Source organism: Octopus sinensis, linkage group LG5 (assembly GCF_006345805.1).
Source record: "Octopus sinensis linkage group LG5, ASM634580v1, whole genome shotgun sequence".
In the NCBI taxonomy this organism is placed as follows: Eukaryota; Metazoa; Mollusca; class Cephalopoda; order Octopoda; family Octopodidae; genus Octopus; species Octopus sinensis.
Window position 1 is genome coordinate 23,454,371 of NC_043001.1, and position 7,500 is coordinate 23,461,870.

Here is a 7,500-nt window from a genome sequence, read left to right on the forward strand (position 1 = left end):
TCCAGAGCGGTTATACTTTTATACATATGTTAAGTTCCTGGTAAAGTAATTTTGTTTGGTGTATATGTTGAGGCTTATATGTACTTGTGGGTGTGTGTGAGTGGGGTGGGTGTTTGTATTTGTTATGGGTGTGTGGTTTACGTGTGTGTATTTGTGTGTGAATGTATAGGTTAAAGGGATTGCTATATTATATGTTATAGTGTTAGTAAAGGGAGGTTTTATCATTTATGTTTGTGAGTTTTAGCTTATCATGGTAGTTTTATAAAAAGAATCCATTCATAATTTTTGTGTTATTTGTCTGTGTGGGGTTGAGTGGGTTTTTGGAGTATATGTTGAGGTTTATATGTATGTATAGGTATGTGTAAGTGGTGTGGGTATTTGTATATGTCGTGGGTGTGTGGTTTACGTGTGTATTTTTGTGTGTGAATGTTTAGGTTAGGGGGATTGCTACATAGGTATGTTATAGAGTTTAGTAAAGGGAGATTTTATCATTATATGTTTTTATGAGTTTGGTTTATCATGGTAGGTTTGTTAGGGAATTCGTAGTAATTTGTGTCTATTTGCGATGTCTGTTGTTTTATTGCATTGTTTCATTCATAATTTTAAGTAGTGTTCGTTTTACCAAGTGAATATAATTTTTAATTCCATTTATTCCATTTCTCCGTTCATAATTTTAAGTGATGTCCGTTTTCTAGAGCGTGAATGTGGGTTTATGTGTGTGTGTGTGGGAGTATAAATAAGTATTGTGTTGAAGTATTTAGCTATTTTATTTATTTATAGTTGCCTAGACGTTTTTATGTGTATGTATAGGGATATATATAGGTGTGTGATTTAGTGTATGTAGTTAGATATGGTTATATATAATTAGGTATATGTGTATGGGTGTATATATAGTTTATTATTATATTATTATTATTTTTTTGTTTTGTTTTATATTTTATATTTTATATTTAATTGTTGATAGGTTTATTTTAGTTTATATATTGTTTATATATTGATTATATATGGATTATATATAGGTGATATATGGATTATATTTATATTTTTTCATTCATACTTTAATTATTTTAAATTATTATTTTTATATTTTAAAATATTGATATTTTAGATTGGAAGTCCACCTGAAGATTGTCGATCAAGACAAGAAACAATTGTAGTGGCGGTTTTTTTTGACTATTATTAAAGTTTATGTATTGATTAAGTCTTTCCTTGTTTGTTTTGCAAAATAGTGGTTTTGTCTCTAATAATATTTTATAATATTTTACTATAAAATTGGATTTAATCCTAAATCTGATTTTTTTCCCTGTAAATTTGGATTTATTCCCTAATATTTATTATTATTATTATATATATATATATATATATATATGCATTATTAATATACATGCATATAAATGAAGCTAGTATGCTCCGATGGATGTGTAACGTCAGTGTTCATAATCGACAGAGTGTAAGTACCTTGAGAGAAAAGTTGAACCTAAGAAGTATCAGTTGTTGTGTGCAAGAGAGACGTATGCGCTGGTATGGTCATGTGATGAGAATGGCTGAAGATAGTTGTGTGCGAAAGTGCCACACCCTGGCAGTTGAGGGGACCTGTGGAAGAGGTAGACCCAGGAAAACCTGGGTCGAGGCGGTGAAGCACGACCTTCGAACTTTAGGTCTCACCAAGGAAATGACCAGTGACCGAGACCTTTGGAGGTATGCTGTGCGTGAGAAAACCCGGCAAGACCAGTAAGAACAGTCAAAATCAAGATCAAACCAAATTGAGGTCGATCAACATCAGGGCCCCCGTGCAGGTGACACGTAAAAGTACCATCCGTTCGTAGCCGTTCGCCAGCCCTGTCTGGCCCCCGTGTAGGTGGCACGTAAAAGCACCATCCGTTCGTGTTCGTTGCCAGCCTGGCCTGGCCCCCGTGCCGGTGACACGTAAAAGTACCATCCGTTTGTGGCCGTTTGCCCTCTGTCTGGCCCCCGTGCCGGTGACACGTAAAAGCACCATCCGTTCGTGGCCGTTTGCCAGCTCTGTCTGGCCCCCGTGCCGGTGACACGTAAAAGCACAATCCGTTCGTGGCCGTTTGCCAGCTCTGTCTGGCCCCCGTGCCGGTGACACGTAAAAGCACCATCCGTTCGTGGCCGTTTGCCAGCCCTGTCTGGCCCCCGTGTCGGTGACATGTAAAAGCACCATCCGTTCGTGTCCGTTGCCAGCCTCGCCTGGCCCCCGTGCCGGTGACACGTAAAAGCACCATCCGTTTCGTGGCCGTTTGCCAGCTCTGTCTGGCCCCCGTGTTGGTGGCACGTAAAAGCACCATCCGTTCGTGTCCGTTGCCAGCCTCGCCTGGCCCCCGTGCCGGTGACACGTAAAAGCACCATCCGTTCGTGGCCGTTTGCCAGCTCTGTCTGGCACCTGTGCAGGTGGCACATAAAAAGCACCCACTACACTCACGGAGTGGTTGGCGTTAGGAAGGGCATCCAGCTGTAGAAACACTGCCAGATCTGACTGGGCCTGATGAAGCCTTCCATTCACGACCCCAGTTGAACCGTCCAACCCATGCTAGCATGGAGAACGGACGCTAAATGATGATGATGATGATGATGATATATATATATATATATATATATACACATACATATATATATATACATATATATATATATATATACATATATATATACACACACCACACCACATATATATATATATATATATATATATCAATAAATGGTGGGGTTGTGTTGACCGCACATGGAGAAATGATAGGAGAGGAAAAATTATAAAAAGGCAGAATGAAGGTAAATTAAAATGTAACTTCAATTTAGCATTCTGCTTTTTTATAACTTTTCTTCTCCTATATATCCGTCTACCAAATCTACTCACAATGCTTTGGTTGGCCCGAGAAAACACTTAGCCAAGGTGTCACGTAATGGGACTGAACCCGGAAGTATGTGGTTGGTAAACGAGCTACTTACCACACAACCACTGCGTGTATGAGTGTGTGTGTGTGTGTATATATATATATATATTTAATACACTTTATTGAAATAAAAGAAGTTTCCCCAAAATTAAACATATTTATAACTGACACACAAACATATACACTCATATATACATACAATTCACCCACATACATCCTCTCACAGTCACAAATATTTTACCCAAAATATCCCCATAAACACTCCCAAACATTCACATACAATAAATTTCTTCAAAATTCAGGGGCTTTTGGGATGAATGAGTTTGGCTTTGGATATCTTTTGTAGCTAAAGTGTAGAAAGTATGGTTCTTTCCCTTTTTTTTTTTTTTTTTGAAGACCATGTATAATTTAAAAAAAAGACTTCAGAAAGACCACCTTTATGAAATGTCGCAGTATAAAATGTGGCCCTCTTGAGTGCGGGTCCCGATTGGGAACAATCGGTTAAGGCTGGCCCTGCCTTCGGGTTCGATAAATTAAGTACCTGTGAAACATTGCGGATCAATGTAATCGACTAGTCCCCCCCCTCCAAATTTCAGGCCTTGTGCCTATAGTAGAAAAGATTTTTTTTTTTCTCTGGAGCTTTTCGTATCTCTAAGTGCAAAACAAGGATGCTGTGCACTCTTAATAGAGATAGTGAGTTGAAGTAATGGAAGTGTTGGAAACGACTGTCATAACAACTAATCGAACTCCAGATAATAATAGCAACAACACTTAATATATAATGAATGATTAGAAATAGCTACCGACAGACGATTTCTGTACGTTTAACATAACTTTTCGAAATAATTTTGACAATACTTCGAGACTTTGATATTTCACCCTCGGTTGATTGCATTTATTGAACCAAAGGAAATGAAAATTAGTTTTGACAGTATCAGATAAACTACATTTTTGTTTGTTTGTTTCTCGAATGAGCTCACACAATCGATTATTTATTCATATCGCTGGAAATAATCAGCAGTAGCTAGATACAACTGTTCTAGTTTGTTACTTTGTCATAAGTTTAGTGGACCATAAGTGCTCGGTAAGTACATATCATTTTAAACTCCTGTCTTTTGTCACATTTTTATAATTTTACTTTCATTAACAATTGAAGAAATACAATCAACCCTAATCTACACACACACACACATAATTTTCCCGGATTCTTATATATTTAAAGGAACACTGAAGATTATAGCTTGATGTTAACTCCTTGTCTATTTTTTAAAAATTGATAGCTTATATAACTCCTTTTCTATTTTTTAAAAAATTTATAGCTTATATAACTCCTTTTCTATTTTTTAAAAAATTATAGCTTATATAAGGAAAAAATTAAAATAGGAAATATATTTGTAAACCTGGATTTAACCCTTTCGTTACTGTATTTATTTTGAGATGCTCTGTGTGTCTTTCAATTACTTTAAATATAACAAAGAATTTAGTAAAATAACTTAGTTATCATTAAGCAAGTGTTAGGAACGTAAATTGTGACTAAGGTTTGGTGGAAGATTTTAATCCAAAACTTACAAAAACAAGGCATTTGTACTCAGAGCCAGAGCCAGTTTCAGCCGGGTTGGTAACAAAAAGCAACTAAAACTTAAAAGAAAATATTCCTAAGTTTTATTTTTATAAACACAGCTTACAAACTAATGTCAAACTATATGTCAAACTAATGTCAAACTATATTTATAATTAAGTAAGGGTAGAAATTGATATTAATCAATATATAAATATATATATATATATAATATATATATATATATATATATATATATATATATATATATAATTAAGTAAGGGTTGAAATTGATATTAATCAATTAAAACCAGTGGCTTAGCATATTTTTAAAAATCCAAAGATTAACAATTTTTTTACATTCAAAAGTTAGAGGACTGACCACTAAAAGTTGACAGTCTATATGCTAGATATAGATGTCAAAATCGCTATATCTAGCATATAGACTGTCCACTATTGGTGGTCAGTCCTCTAAATTTTGTGTGTGTATGTATATATATATATATATATATATATATATACATATATATATACACACACACACACACACACGCACATTTGTATTTATATGTATGTATCTGTCTGTCTGTCTGTCCATCTATCTATCTATCATCTACCTATCTACCTACCTGTCTGTCTGTCTATCTATCTATCTATCGGTCTGTCTGTCTGTCTGTCTGTCTGTCGGTCTAAAAAGTATATAGGTTTTGACCATTATTGGCCCATGACATGACCCTGTAGGTCATAATCTACAATCCTCGAGTAGTGGGGGATTGTTTGTCAAAATGTATCAGTGGTGTCTCTGGTATCTCCTGGAGGAATTTGTTCAGGTACTGTTTGAATTTTACGGGGGTGGGGGAGGGTCTTTTTCTTTTATTTCTTTCAGGATAATGTTGAACAAGGCAGTCCCAGTTAAGCCGCAGTGTTATATAATGTGAGATTGAGGACATATGACACGTGCCTTGACTTTTGGGTGACTTGCGAAATTGATATTAACGTCGTTTGGAAGAGTTTTCTCATTGTACAAATGGTGTAGCGCTCTCGGCAGAACAGAGAATAAGCTTGAGCTTTTTGAAGTAATTTCTGTAGTCAAGTCTGACACGCCATTTCCTCTCTCTTTTTGTCTGGGGGTGCTATTCTCATTATGTTTTGTTTTGTGTAGGACGACCCACTCCACAGTAACCAATAGTGGGATCTTTCCGGTTTGAACGGCAGTTTTTTTCTACAGTGTCATATGAAATTGTCACCCATAATTATGACCCTAGTATCGATCTATTGCATTTCAATCTGTTTTAGAGTTAGGGGTGCGGGGAAGGGTATCTTTTTTTTTTTGCACAAATGTAAATAAACCCAATCTGTTTCTTAAACAAGGGACATATTCATACGGCACAGAATGTTTCTTTTACCTCAATAGACGTCAGTGATTGGTTGAAATTGCAGAAATTGAAGAAAAAAAACAACAAATATCTTACAAACTATAGAATTTTCTCAATAAAACCACGAGAAAAAGGGATCTTTTCCTTTTGATGGACGGAATTTTCTAGTTAACTAAACAATTTGAAACTTAGTATACTGGTAGAATGTGTCAAAAGAAAACATCAGAAAAAGATGTTTTATAAACACATTCTACCAGTATACGAAGTTTAAAATTTTTTAGTTACCTAGAAATTATGTTAAAAACTGCCGTTCAAACCGAAAAGATCCCAACAATGTTCAAAGTGACACCTAAAAAACGTCGAAAAGAGAAAGATTTTCTGACATTAGGATCTCCAGACTGGAAAGTTCATGGGATCTCCGAGCACATTCTGCGGGCCATACTGATGTGTGCACTCCAGCTTATGTTGCTATCCACAATTACACCTGTATCTGATATTATTTGACGCTAAGAGGAGAGGAGCTCTCCCGAAGGAAGAGAATACATCTGTCTGTGTGTATACTCCTTTTCGAAACAGATAGGCTCAATTTTTTTTATCGGTTTTAATTTTATCGCCCGTCGAATCTCAGTACGGATCAGATTTAAGTTCTGTTCTGTTCTGTCGCGCACACTCTCTTTGTGGTAAATTACATCCGTGGCGGGGTCCGTTCTCGGAGCATTTCGAATTTCTTCAAAGTAGGATTGAGTCTAATGCGTATCACGAAATTTATCCTGGTTGGGATCAATATACTGATTTGTCTCTAGGAAGGTAGCTATTTTAATAATATGAGAGGTTAGTGAGACAGGACGTTAATTCACACACAAACACACGTTTATATACGCATCAACGTATACTTTGTTTGTCTGCCTGCCTGTCTATCTATCTATCTACCTGTCTGTCTGTCTATCTATCTGTCTATCTATATCTATCTATCTGTCTTTCTCTCTCTCTCTCTATCTATATCTATCTATCTGTCTTTCTCTCTCTCTATCTCTCTCTCTCTCTATCTATCTATCTGTCTTTCTCTCTCTCTAACTATCTATCTATCTGTCTTTCTCTCTCTCTCTAACTATCTATCTGTCTTTCTCTCTCTCTATCTATCTATATCTATCTACCTGTCTATCTATCTATCATCTACCTATCTGTCTGTCTTTCTCTCTCTCTCTATCTATCTATCTATATCTATCTATCTATCTATCTATCTTTCTCTCTCTAACTATCTATCTATCTATCTATCTGTCTTTCTCTCTCTCTCTCTCTCTCTCTCTATCTATCTATCTATATCTATCTACCTGTCTATCTATCTGTTATCTATCTATCTCTGTCTGTCTGGTCACTACGCTGATAACAATAACACAAATAAAGTTCAGTTCCAATACTTCATTGTTAGTTTGTTAAATATCTTACCAACTAACTAATTAATCGGGTTTAACGTGCAGGCTAAACAACCAATTGGTTGTTTGTTTGCAGTGGTGGGCACAGCTAACCAAAACGTTAGCTTCGCAAACACTAAACTGCTAAATAGGTAAAAAAAAATTACCAGAAGCTAACACTAAATGATAACCGCTAACTTTTATCATATGAATTTAGTTTCGGTTTGATTTTTTTGGCTCTA

General features: G+C 35.8%; 1 protein-coding gene across 2 annotated transcripts in view; it reads left to right on the plus strand.

The window, feature by feature from the left end:
- The window catches only part of LOC115212007 (ATP-binding cassette sub-family A member 3), a 144,384-nt gene that overhangs the window by 34,667 nt on the left and 102,217 nt on the right, over positions 1-7,500 (plus strand). Inside the window, exon 1 of one of the 2 annotated variants that reach the window (XM_036503234.1) lies at positions 3,879-3,996. The exons of the other annotated variant lie outside the window; for it this stretch is intronic. The gene's annotated coding sequence lies outside the window, so the exon portion shown is untranslated. Of the gene's footprint in view, positions 1-3,878; positions 3,997-7,500 lie in introns of those variants that run through there. 2 annotated transcript variants of the gene reach the window in all.